This window comes from Cnephaeus nilssonii (assembly GCF_951640355.1).
Source record: "Cnephaeus nilssonii genome assembly, chromosome: 20".
In the NCBI taxonomy this organism is placed as follows: Eukaryota; Metazoa; Chordata; class Mammalia; order Chiroptera; family Vespertilionidae; genus Cnephaeus; species Cnephaeus nilssonii.
The window spans coordinates 40,524,935-40,538,990 of NC_137091.1; the positions used below are offsets into that span (position 1 = coordinate 40,524,935).

Genomic DNA, 14,056 nt, shown 5'->3' on the forward strand with positions numbered 1-14,056 from the left:
CACCATGTGCCCACCATCCAAAGTTAAATATTCTCATTGCCTTATATTAGGACCCCTTCTTCCCCCACCCCACTTCTTAATGTGTTTTTATTGATTTTTTTTGAGAGAGAGAGAGAGAGAGAGAGAGAGAGAGAGAGAGAGAGGAAGGGAGAAGAAGAGAGATAGAACATCAATGAGAGAGAAACATCAACATTGATCAGCTGCCTCCTGCACGCCCTCTGCTGGGGATAGAACCTGAAACCCAGGCATGTGCCCTGACTGGGAATGGAACCGGTGACCTCCTGGTGCATGGGTCACCACTCAACCTCTGAACCACACCGGCCAGGCAAAGCTCGGTTCTTATCTTGTCTCTGAGCCACCAGCGTGAGTACTGGAGGCAAGGACAGTGGAGGGCTTTTCTCAGAATGCCCCCTCTGCTTTATAAACAGGGCACTGGGCAGGGGTTAGTAGACCCTGGCCTTCATGGATTGCTTCTCCCAACGTGGAAGATCTTCACTACAAACAAGCTGGGGCAAAAGTGACAGAGAGCCCAGTATTCTGAGCGTGTTATCGCTGGGGGGAGCCTGGAACCGATGAGTGACATCTGCGTGGAGGGAAAAGTCCCTAACCTGTCAATCACACCTCCCTGAAATTACCCTCTGACACATGGACCTGCGGGGTTGAGTAAGGCTGGCAGCCTTTCCCACTGGAAGTGATGCTACCTTAGTCCTTGACTGGGAGCCGGAAGAAGGGGAACCTATCTTTTTGGCTCGGCCCACTCATAATGTTACTTTCCTCATACAGAGCTGGGTTGGGTGGTGGGCATGGGGGGCTGGGGGGCGTAGATCCGATGGCACAGATCTGCTTTTCTTACTGGTACTTAGTATATGTTCTTGAATACATGTTGCCTTATAATCCATTTAAACTTCCTTCTTGCTTCTCTGGGAACACAGGAGATTTTCGAAGTTCCTTAACTGGATCGCCCTTATGATGACTCAGTTTTAAGTTATAGTCTCAATTACTAACCCCAACATGATATAGGCCATGAGCGGTGACCTCACTAGTGACTAAAAGCTCCCACAGCCACTGGTACATCTCTCCGTGGGCTGCTCAGCCCCAGAACACAGGTTAGGCTCCGGCTTCCAGACCCTTTACTTCTGGCACCTCTGAATTTGTGTCTCATTCGCACCCAACTATTTACTGAAAGACTTTTTCTACAATATAGGCCTTTTGAAAAATGTCTGAGGGCCCAAGTATGTGTCAGGTTCTGCACTTCGGACGGATGCCAGGACAAACAACACAGCCCGTCTTGTCTTCCCAATGATGGGAGTCCCCCCCCAGGGGAAATGGGCAGTTGAATGGCAAGTAGAGAGAGAAAGGCTGAGAGAACATGACCAGAGACCCTTCTGCCTGCGGAGTCAGGGACTATCCAGAAAGAAATAACATTTTAGTGAAGTCAGGAAAGACAAACCGTCTATGCCAGGCATCAGCCCTCTCTGGCCTCAGGGCCCCTCCTGCCCCAGCGGCCTCCCCACACCTTTGCCATTCAATCAAGGCCACAGAAAAGACAGCTATGTGTGCTGATGCTTCAGGGTCTGGAGGAGGAGAGGGCCGGATGTGAAGATCCTGTGTGATCCAGCTGGTCATGCAGACCACCTCCCACCTGAAAGATGGTTTCTTTCGGGAAAGGATAACCAAGTCACACCTGCAGAGAAATCATTTTATTGCCGGGCGAGGGGACTCGAGTTGCAGGGAAAGGATGTCACCTCTGTCACTCAGAGTATGCCCTCCATGCTTGAGGTGTCTTGGCTTTCTGCCCTTCGGTTTCAAAGGCTTGACTGGATCCATGGCTGTGAGTAGGGTCCCTCTACAGACATGAAACATGGTCTTGATGTCAATGTGAATGAGTTCTATTTATTTCTTCCAATCAGCCCCCTGGAGTGTTTGAATGAGTTCTATTTATTTCTTCCAATCAGCCCCCTGGAGTGTTTCTTTTCTCCGTTTCTCCCTGCTCTCTCCCAGCACTACTCCCTACTCTGGCTCTCTCACACTCCCTCAAAAGACTGTGCATTGGCCCTAGCTGGTTTGGCTCAGTGGATAGAGCATCAGCCTGTGGACTGAAGGGTCCCAGGTTCAATTCCGGTCAAGGGCACATGCCCAGCTTTCGGGCTCGATCTTCAGTGTGAGGCCTGCAGGAGGCAGCCAACCAATGATCCTCTCTTATCATTGATGTTTCTATCTCTCTCTCCCTTCCCTTCCTCTCTGAAATCAATAAAAATATATTTTTTTAAAAAGACTGTGCATTGTACTCTCTCTTCCTCTCCCGCCTTCTCTCCTTCTACCTTCTCTTACCCCTAATCCTCCCCAATCCTTCCTTCCATGTCTTATCTGCAAACTGTTTATTCTTCCTTTTCTAACACTCCTCTCTCCATTTTTTGCATTCTGTCTTTGTCTTTTACTCTTTTTATTTTTGCTCCCTTTTCTTTCCTGTCCAAACCACTGCTCCTCACCCCTCCTCCTGTCCCCCTTCCTCCTCCCCAGACCCCTCCATGTCTCCTCCATCCTCTCCACATCACCTGACTCCATCTCTCTATCCAGCTCTGCCCTTCCCTACTCATCCCTGTCTTTTCTCCTCCTCCCCAGACGCTCTTACCCTGTGCTACTAGTCGTAGCAGTTCTTCCAAGCTCCATCCTTGTCGTAGTTTTTAGTGAGTGAGCACCACGCCTTTTTAAACATACTCCCATTGGTCGTGCATCCCTTATACACTTTGCCATTATAGTTAAAGGGGAAGACACATGGGGCACGGTCTGAAACGTAGAAGAAAAGGGTGTGGAAATTAGCTGTGGTGAGGTTGTGTTAGTCTTAGCAAGAGAAAGGGGACGTGAATGGAACACGGGGGGTGGGGGGGCTGGGTGAGGCGATGATTCCAAATAGGAGTCAATTATGGAAATCCCCCACATGCTCCTCACGTGCTTACCATCCTTTGTGCAATATTTCCATTTCCCTGAATATGTTGCTTCTAGAGAACACCAACTGTATGCAGAGCCATGGTGCGTGCAATCAAAATACGTACTGCCTTCATAGGTAAACGGGAAAACACAGGATTCCGCTGGAAAAAGAAGCAGGCATTCATTGTTCTCCTCACAGCTCTTAGGCACCATTTGCTCTGCAGTGATTCTGGTTACGTTTCTGTTCCAGCCAGCCCACCCCGACAAAGGGCCTGCGTGTCCAGAGCCCCCTGCTAAGCACCAGGGGTATCCAGATCCATATGGCCTGGTGCCTGTCCTGTGCCAGTTGTAACGTCCCTAGACATTATTTACCCAGAGATATTTATTTCTGGTGGGCATTGGAGTTCCAGGAGACAGATCAGCTTGCCAGACCACAAAGCAGCCTGATTTGGGATTATAATTTCTTTTAATCCTTACCCGAGGATATGTTTTTATTGATTTGTAGACAGACAAGAAGAGATGGAGGGAAACACAGAGAGAAACATCCCTCAGTTGCCTCCCATACACGTCCAGACAGGGGATCGAACCGGCAACCTATAAGTATGTGCCCTGACACCGAATCGAACCCACAACCTTTTGCTGACCCTCCAACCAACGGAGGCGCCCGGCCAGGGCTAGGATCATAATTCTTTATAGCCTGCTGATTTGTTGTGTCTGGAGCTTCTGCTTCACCCGATTCAACACCAAAAATCTAAGTCCATGTCACATCTATGAACACAGGTGATGTCTTCTTATTATCATTAATAATCTGCCTCACATCACTCAGAAGCCCAATTGCAAGCCACATTCATGGGGTAACAAAATGAGTTTCAGCGTGCACCGACTTTGGCACTTGAATAGATTGAAGAGGAAAACTATGGAAACCAGAGAGGGCTTCGTGGCCAAGGCGTCTTTGGCTTGAATGAATTCTCTCAGCTGCATCACTGAATTTACTGGTGGCAAAGCTCACCTCTCTGCAACTCATGTGCCTATTTCTTTCTGTTTGAATAACCTCTGCCCCCACTCAGTCCTGCCTGTGCTTCTTGGACAGGCTCCCTGAGTAGAACACCATCCCTTGGAATGAGGCCTGATCCTGAGACTCCAGCCCCTCTGTCTACCAGTGGCTTGACCTTAATGACTAAACACCTAGGGAGAGAGAGAGGGGAGGGGTGCACCTCCCCCTCCCATTACCGAGAGGGCAGACTTAGCCCATGCATGTAAAATACCTTTGAAGAATGCTGATCGTGGTTGCCACCCAACATTAGTTTGTTTGATTTGATTGTTGCTTTTCTTTTCATTATTTTCCAACATTTCTTATCTATAATAATAAAAGCGTAATATGCTAATGAGACAGGACAGCTGAACGACCTTCCGGACGTCATTCCTGACGTCCTTCTGGATGAAGCCACTGCAGCAGGGGCCAAGGCAAAGGTGGTTAGGGGCAATCAGGCAGGCAGGCAGAGTGGTTAGGGGCAATCAGGCAGGCAGGCAGAGTGGTTAGGGGCAATCAGGCAGGGAGGTAAGTGGTTAGGGGTGATCAGGCAAGCAGATGAGTGATTAGGAGTGATCAGGCAGGCAGAGTGGTTAGGGGCGATCAGGAAGGCAGGCAAGCAGTTAGGGATGATCAGGCAGGCAGGCAAGTGGTTAGGGGTAATTAGACAGGCAGGCAAGTGGTTAGGGGTGATCAGGCAGGCAGGCAAAGGTGGTTAGGGGCAATCAGGCAGGCAGACAAGTGGTTAGGGGCAATCAGGTAGGCAGGCAGAGGCAGTTGGGGGCGATCAGGCAGGCAGGCGAGCAGTTAGGGGTGATCAGGCAGGTAGGCAAGCAGTTAGGGGCGATCAGAAAGGCAGGAGAGCAGTTAGGGGCATCAGGCAGGTAGGCAGAGTGGTTAGGAGCAATCAGGCAGGCAGGCAGAGTAGTTAGGGGTGATCAGGCAGGCAGGTGAGTGGTTAGGGGTGATTAGGCAGGCAGGCAGGTGAGCAGTTAGGAGCCAGTGGTCCCGGATTGTGAGAGGGATGTCCAACTGCTGGTTTAGGCCCGATCTGCAGCAGTTAGACATCCCCCAAGGGGTCCCGGATTGTGAGAGGGTGCAGGCCTGGATGAGGGATCCCCCACCCCATGCACGAATTTTGTGCACTGGGCCTCTAGTGTGTGTATGGTCCCTAGGCTTGGCCTGTGATGAGGGCCATCTTCCCTGGCTGCCCACAGCTGGCCCCGCCCCCTGCAGCCACCCACCCCGGTTTCCCTTTTGCCATCAGGCGATCGGAGCCTGCCACCCAGGGAAAGGGACCAAGAGGTGATTAGTGCGCCTCATAGTGACTGGTCAAGCAGTCGTTCTGGTCATTCCACCAATAGGGTCAAAATTTGCATATTACCCTTTTAATATATAGGATATATACAGCTAATATGCTGTGTCCTTCCTTCCATCCAACAGGTCGCTATGACACGCACCAACCACCAGGGGGCAGACGTTCAATGCAGGAGTTGCTGTGACACACAGAGAAACGGCACCATGGACCTGGCGCCCACAAAGCAACACTCAGAAGATTCCCCAAAGTGGAACACAGGTCCTGCCACCACCCGGAGGGAGAGCCCACCAAATCGCAGCTGATGCTGCCAAGACCCCATGGCACAAAATGCAGCCCACAGCCCAGACCAGCCCAGAAACGGTCGCTGTGGGCACCGGGTAATGATGTCACATAGCAAGGCCTGGCTTTCTTGCCCTAGTGATGACTAGCCTCCTTGCAGTTTCTTCAGCCCAGGAATATGACTTGCTTTATAGCCAGGTGGAAACACTACACTGTAACCAAATGTCTGTGAAGCGTTTTCCTGTGCCTCATCTCATTTGATCCTCACAGAAGTCCTGGAGTAGGTAGATAGTAGACTCAGTGGAATTCTATTTTCTTTCATTAGCAGGGAAATGGAGATTTAGAAAGCTTAGAAACTTGACCCGACTGAAAAGAAATAAGAAATGGTGGACCTTGAAAATGACTTCAGGTTTTCTCAATGTGCAGAATATAGTCAAACACTGCTGCAGTTAAATATTTTACCCTTTGTCTCCCTGCGTGACCTACAATAATAATCTGCTTCATGTTGATATTTACTGCTGTGTTGCTGACAATTACCTAAAAGAAAAGTTGGGGTGCTTCACTGGGCTGGAAAAAATAGTTTAGCTAAATCAGAAAGCAGATCTAATTAAGCAAGTTTATTCTATATACATAAAAGGCTAAGTTGACTCACGCATGCGTGATACATATAAAGCTCTTGCTGGCGTCACTCAAACACATGTGTTTCTGTTGTTATCGATTGTGAATTTGGTTAACACTTCTATTATAGAGAAAGGGCAAATAGCGATATTAAAATATTTCTTCTAATTAATTTCCTTTCAATGTGCATGAATTTGTGCACCAGGCCACTAGTCTGAGATAATTGGAGAAGGAGAGAGGGTCCCAGGCTGCAACTGAGCTGGAAAAAAATACAGGGGTAGAGGAGATGGAAGGAGGAGAAGAGAGATGGATGGGGATGGTCTGAGTCCATTTGATGGCAGAAATGCTCTGCAGCTCTAACTTTTTTCACACTAAAGCATTATAATTTTGTACTGTGGTAAGAACACCAAGTGTGAGCTCCGTGGATCTGCTCTACAGCATAGTGACTATAGTTAGCAACACTGTATTTTCTTCACATTTTGAAGGCCATTTTAATAGAAACGGGTACATGAGAAAGCTACAAGACATACCAGATGAGTAAGAATCTTACACTTTCTCATTGCAATCAAACTGACAGCTAAGGGTTAAATGGCCAAATGGGACTCAACCCATACCACATTAATCATGCATTTTCCCTGACAATATGGCTTCCCTGTTATCCCGAACACGTACCCCTATTTACATCAAAAACTCGCTGTGAACAATATATGAAACCTGTGTGTAGGGGCCCATGTCTGGAATACTGGAAAGCAAATTTAGGAATGAGGCAGCTATTGTGGGGATCGATAGTTATTAGCACTATGAGCTTTTGAGTCAGACTGACTAGGCTTACACTTCAGAGACTTGTTTAAAAAAAACAAGTTCTTAATAGAGTTTGGCCACCCTGGGCAATGTGGCTCAATTAGTTGGAGCATTGTCCCATACACCAAAGGGTCAAGGGCTCAATTCCCAGTTAGGGCACATATGTAGGTAGTGGGTTCAATCCCCAGTTGGGGCCCGTACAGAAGGCAACCAATCAATGTTTCTCTCTCACGTCAATGTTTCTCTCTCTCTCTCTCTCTCTCTCTCTCTCTCTCTCTCTCTAACATCAATAAAAACATATCCTCGGGTGAGGATTAAAAAAACAGTGTTTGGCCCTTGAGGCACACTCAAGAACATTATTATTACTTACTAGAGGCAAAACGCACAAAATTGTGCGTAGGTACAGTCCCCAGGCCTAGCCTGTGATCAGGGCCATCTTCCCCGGCTGCCAGCAGCTGGACCTGCCCCCTGCCACCACCCACCCCAGTTCCCCATTCGCCATCCAGCAATGGGAGCCTGATGGCCAGGGGAGGGACCGAGAGATCGGCTGTTCCTGCCCGCTTGCCAACCCCACCCCAGCCATGGGTCACCCTCTGTGTGTGGGGTGATCAGCGGGGTGGGGGCTTGGCCTGTGCCACCCGCATCCCCCACCATCCACCCTGGGTCCCCCTTTGCCATTGGCGACCAGAGCCTACTGGCAGGAGAAAGGGACTGAGAAGTGGTCAGTCAACTCATAGAGACTGGTTGAGCAGTCATTCTGGTTCTTCTGCCATTATGGTCTGTGGGTTTTTATTATATACGATTATTGTTAATACTAGTGGCCCGGTGCACAAAATTTCATGCACAGGGGGTGTCCCTCAGCCTGGCCTGCAACCTCTCCAATCTGGGGCCCCTTGGGAGATGTTTAGGCCCAATCCAACAGGGCATTTGGACATTCCTCTCGCAATCCGGGACCACTGGCTCCTAACTGCTCACTTGCCTGCCTGCCTAATCGCCCCTAACCACTCTGCCTGCTGGCCTGCTCACCCCAAATTGCCCCCCTTGCCGGCTTGATCACCCCCAACTGCTCTCCCCTCCTGGAATAATCACCCCTAACCGCCTCTGCCTCGGCCCCGCCACCATGGCTTTGTCCGGAAGGACATCCGGGAAGGTCTCCTGGAAGGTGTCCCAATTTAATTAGCATATTACCCTTTTATTAGAATAGATAAAGGCCTGGTGCACGGGTGGGGGCCAGCTGGTCTGCCATAAAGTGTGTACCAGATCAGGGTGGGGGTCCCCTTGGGGGCGGGGCCAGTCTGGGTGAGGGGCCTGGGGCGGTTTGCAGGCCAGCCACACCCCCATCAGGCCTGCCACGCCCCCATTAGGTCAAGGGGCTGAGGGCCATTTGAGGGTGGTTTGCAGGCCAGCCAAGCCCCCGGCTTTGTCTGGGAGGATGTCCAGAAGGTCTCTGAAGAGAACCAAGATGGTGGCATAGGTAAACACCTAAACTGCTGCCTCGCACAACAATTTCAAAACTAAAACTAAAAGACAAAACGTCTGTCACCCAGAACCACAGGAAAGCTGGCTGAGTGGAAGTTCTACAACTAGAAGGAAAGAGAAAAGAGCATTGAGACGTGCACAAGCGCTGAAAAGCTGAGGTACGGAGGCGCGCGAACTGGGCTGGCGGCAGGCGTTGCTTTTTTCAACCCGAAGGGAGACAAGCTCCCAATTACTCTGAAATCCAGTTTCTGGGGAGATGTGGGGGACCCAAACCCCTACGGGGAGAAGCTGGACTGTCTGCCATCAGGTCAGAAAGTGAGGGTGGCTTGCTTGCAGAGGTGAGCCCAGCAATCATTGTTTACTGCGCTGGGGTGCAGGATGCGGGGACATGGTCGGAGACGCAGAGATGGCTGACTGGCAGCCATCACTGTTTGCCATGCCCTAGCCTAGTGACTCCCTGAGACCCCGCCCCGCACAACCTACAAACCCACCCAAGCTCCAAGCAGCAGTTTTTGCATATGAATGGCCTTCCCTATCGCAGCTTAACCAAACAGACTGCAGCCCTGGTCAGACAGCTCCAAAACCCCCAAACCCCAAGCAAAGAGGAGAAAACTGTAGTTCTCGCTGTAGCTCCTGCTGGGTGTCCTCAGACAGTAGCTGACCTGCACCCCATTGGAGATCCAGAAGATAGTGTATATAGTGGTCAGTGTGAGACACCAGATTTCAACTCCTCATATCCATAAGTGACACATTCAAGAAGCAGACTCAGTGAGCACCAAAGGCCCACTGAAACAAGTCCTGCCCCATAAGTGTGTCTCCAGTGCAGCAGTTCTTCCATTATAGACACAGCGGGTCCTCACAGCCAATTGGCCTGGAGGTCAATTCCTCCCAGTGTACCAACAGCAATCGAGGCTTAACTACACCAAGACTTTGCACTCAGCCCACAAAGGGGTGTACTAAGAGCATCCACCTCAGGTGATTGGGGAGGCTGAGATACTGACCCCTATAGGTCACCTACCACACAAAGCCACTCCATCAACACAGGGAAGTAGCCAAAATGTGGAGACAAAGAAACATGTCACGAATGAAAGAAATGGAGGAAAGCAAACTACTGGACATAGAGTTCAAAACCACATTTATTAGGTTACTCAAGAATCTTCTAAAAATCGCCGAGAAACTTGATGAGACCTCCGAGGAGCTTAGTGAGACCTTCAAGGACCTTAATGAGAATGCCAAAAAAATAGAAAAGGACCAGTCAGAAATTAAGCATACACTGTCTGAAATAAAGAATATACAGAAACTCAACTGTAGATCAACGTACCCCAAGAATCAAACCAAAAATCTGAAATCTGAGGAAACAAAAAACACCCAACCATAAAAACAAAAAGAAAAAAGAATCAAAAAATATGAAGATAGTGTAAGGAGCCTCTGGGACAACTTTAAGCATACCAACATCAGAATTTTTGGGGTGCCAGAAGAAAAGAGAGAGCAAAATATTGAAAACCTATTAGAAGAAATAATGACAGAAAACTTTCCCTACCTGGTGAAAGAAATAGACTTACAAGTCCAGGAAGTGCACAGAACCCCAAACAAGAGGAATCCAAAGAGGACCACACCAAGACACATCATAATTAAAATGCCAAAGGGCAAAAGACAAAGAGAGAATCTTGAAAGCAGCAAGAGAAAAACAGTTAGTTACCTGCAAGGGAGTACCCATACGACTGTCAGCTGATTTCTCAACAGAAATTATGCATGCCAGAAGGGAGTGGCAAGAAATATTCAAAGTGATGAACAGCAAGAACCTACAACCAAGATTACTCTACCTAGCAAAGCTATCATTCAGAATTGAAGGTCAGATAAAGAGCTTTGCAGACAAGAAAAAGCTAAAGGAGTTCATCACCACCAAACCATTATTACATGAAATGCTGAAGGGTATTCTTTAAGAAGAGGAAGAAGAAGAAAAAGGTAAAGATAAAAATTATGAACAAAATGACATCAAATACATACCTACCAACAAGTGAATCTAAAAATCAAGTGAATAAAAAATCTGATGAATATAATAGAATCAGGGACATAGAAAAAGAGTGGACTGCTGATACTGGTTTGGCTCAATGGATAGAGCGTCGGTCTGCGGACTGAAAGGTCCCAGGTTCGATTCTGGTCAAGGGCATGTATGTACCTTGGTTGCAGGCACATCCCTGGTAGCGGGTGTGCAGGAGGCAGCCGGTCGATGTTTCTCTCTCATTGATGTTTCTAGCTCTCTGTCCCTATTCCTTCTTCTCTGTAAAAAATCAATAAAATAAAAAAAAGAGCTGTACCTCCTTAAAAAAGAAAGAGAGTGGACTGACAATTCTCAGGGGGAAGGGGTGTGAGGGGTGCGGGAAGAGATTGGACAAAAATCTTACACCTATGGATGAAGACAGTGGCGGGGATTTATTTTAAATAAATCTTTATTGTTCAGTAATAATCTGAACAATAAAGATTTATTTTTTTAAAAAAAACAGGTCTCTGGAAGATCTCCTGGTCTAATTAGCGTATTACCCTTTTATTAGTATATATTATTATTAGTTTTATTCAACCCCTTTCTGGTGCACTTTCTTCCACCTCAGACCCAGCCCCTCTCCCCTCCTTTACCTGAAACCTGCCCATGGCCCACTTGGAGAATTGCACAGGCACCAGCGCAGAAGATAAGAAAGATTCCCACGTGCCGGGCCATAGCTGCTGGCCTTCCTGTGGCTGATGAATGTCAGCCTCTGCCGCCTTTTTATATGACATGCTTCCCTCACACCACCCCCTGCAACCAGATAAGAATCAACCTCCCCAGGGCAGTGCATGTGTGTTCCTAAGCCTGAGAGCATGAAGTTCAAGATTATCTCTCAGCTGAAACCACAGGACGTTGGCTCACGGCTTAATGTCCCTGAGTCTCAGTAGCTTAAAATGCGTTTAAAATGAGGCAAAGATGTTTGTAAAATCCCTTTGTTTTAGTGTTTCATGACCAGGCAAAAGGGAGAGGGAAAGATGAAAAGGACCATCTGCTCTCACAGGGTGCTCAACCCCATGGATATGGACTATAACTTGATGAAGGCCAAGGAAGCGGGAGGGTGGAGCTGGGCAAAGAGGGAAGGGGGACTCCTGCAATAATGTCAACATTAAAAAATTTTTTAATTAAAAAAATACTAAAATGGCCCCGCCGGCATGGCTCAGTGGTTGAGCATTGACCTGTGAACCAGGAGATCACAGTTCGAATCCCGGTCAGGACATATGCCCGGGTTGCAGGCTTGATCCCTACTAGGGGGCTTGCAGGAGGCAACCAATCAGTGATTCTCTCTCATCATTAATGTTCCTCTCATTCTTCCTCTCCCTTCCTCTCTAAAATCTCTTCCTCTCCCTTCCTCTCTAAAATCAATAAAAATATTTTTTTAAATACTAAAATGAATAAATAAAATAAATTTAAAAAAAAAAAAACAGAATCCATTTTATTTCCTGACTGTAGACTCCACATTGGGAGCCCAACCAGTTCGCCTGTCAGAGTCTCAGAGAAGTGTGAGAAGACAGCCAAGCAGTTCTCCATTTAGGAGGAAACTGAGGCTCAGGGAACTCCTCAAAGGCACAGGGTGAGTTAAAACCACCCAGCTGCCCTACCTGGTCTTGCTCAATGGGTAGAGCATGGGCCCGAGGACTGAAGGGTCTCAGGTTCAATCTGGACAAGAGCACATACCTCCATTGCAGGCTTGATAGCCAGCCCTGGTCGGACACGTGTGGGAGGCAAACGATCGATGTGTCTCTCTCACATCAATGTTTTTCTCTCTGTCTCTCCCGCTCCCTTCCACTCTCTCTAAAAATCAATGGAAAAATATCCTTGGGTGAAGATTAACCTAGAAACATTTTTTAATAACTAAATAAATAAAACCACCCAGCCTCGGAGACATCTTCAGAGTGGGAGTTTCCCTGCCGCATTCACCCTTGACCATATTTATCTCCTCCGAAAGGCTTCCCTACCCTGGCTCAAAGTTCAAGTAACACTGGAAACACAGTTCATTTTCTAGACCAGAAAGGCCTAGAGCCCTCATCTACTTGTTATGAAATACTTCTCTTCCTCTGAGCCTCAGTTTCCTCACTTGCAAACTGCACGTCACGATCCCTTTCTCTCAGGGCTCTGAGCTGGCGTGGCGACTCTACAGACAGCAGGTGCTCTGTGAAAGCCACCTCACCCTGGTGCGAATCCATGGGCCATTTGTTGAGCATAGTGAACAAAGAAGAAAATACTTAGGAATGGATTTAGCAAAAGAAATTTAAAAATATACTCCGCAAACTACAGCACATGGTTGAAAGACATTAAAGAAGACCTAGCCCAGCCGGCGGGGCTCAGTGGTCGAGCATCAACCTATGAACCAGGAGGTCACAGTTCAATTCCCGGTCAGGGCACATGCCCAGGTTGTGGGTTCGATCCCCAGTAGGGGGTATGTAGGAGGCAGTCGATCAATGAGTCTCTCTCATCATTGATGTTTCTATCTCTCTCTCCCTCTCCCTTTCTCTCTCAAATCAATAAAAATATATTATTTATAAAAATAAAAAGAATGAAATGCCCTGACCGGTGTGGCTCAGTTGGTTGGGCATCATCCATGCACCTAAACGTTGCTGGTTCGATTCCCAGTCAGCGCACATGCCCAAGTTGCAGGTTCAATCCCCAGTAGGGAGCGTGCAGGAGGCAGCCAATGGGTGTTTCTCTCTCATATCAATGTTTCTCGCTTTCTCTCCCTTTCTCTTCCTCTCTCTCTCTAAAAAAATCAATGAAATATATTTTTAAATGACGCAATCATGCATACCACATGAATAAACCTTGAAGACATTATGCTAAGTGAAAGAAAACAGGCGCCAATACAACATGTGCTATGACTCCATTTATATAAAATGTCCAAAATAGCCCTAACCAGTTTGGCTCAGTGGATAGAGCATCGGCCTGCCGACTCAAGGGTCCCAGGTTCAATTCTGGTCAAGGGCATGTACCTTGGTTGCGGGCACATCCCCAGTGGGGGGTATGCAGGAGGCAGCTGATTGATGTTTCTCTCTCATCGATGTTTCTAACTCTCTCTATCTCCCTTCCTCTCTGTAAAAAAATCAATAAAATATATATTTTTTTAAATGTCCAAAATAGGCAAGTCTATAAAGACGAAGTCAATCAGTGCTTGCCGAAGCCTGGGAGGTGGGAAGTGGAGAACTAATGATGGGCCCTGGGTGTCTCTTGCAGCGAATGGATCTGTTCTAAAATTGATTGTGATGATGAGTGCACAGCTATGAATAGACCAAAGACCATTGAATTGTATACCTTAAATCAATAAATTGTGTGACATGTGAATTCTATCACTACAAAGCTGTTCTCAAAAACTGGCAGGTGGAAACATTTGAGATCTTGCTCCCCGGCATAGGTTGTTAATTCGGCTCAAATAAAATCTTATAAAATGTATCCACAATAAATAAACGAATGAAAATAAAAAAAAAACTGGGAAGGCATTCCTAAAGGTCATTTCGCATTTTACAGCAGATTTGACAGAGGTCCACATGGTATCCCCTCCCCTGGCTTTACGGGTGGTGTCCCCCTGTGC

At 47.7% G+C, this 14,056-nt stretch overlaps 1 long non-coding RNA gene across 1 annotated transcript; it reads right to left on the minus strand.

The window, feature by feature from the left end:
* Nucleotides 1-1,694: 1,694 nt before the first annotated feature.
* On the minus strand, nt 1,695-11,185 carry LOC307092317. Its single transcript, XR_013812851.1, has 4 exons — nt 11,088-11,185; nt 2,958-3,089; nt 2,633-2,787; nt 1,695-1,846 (listed from the first exon to the last, which is right to left on the minus strand). It is a non-coding gene; the product is annotated as an uncharacterized lncRNA (long non-coding RNA).
* Between the last annotated feature and the right edge of the window lie 2,871 nt (nt 11,186-14,056).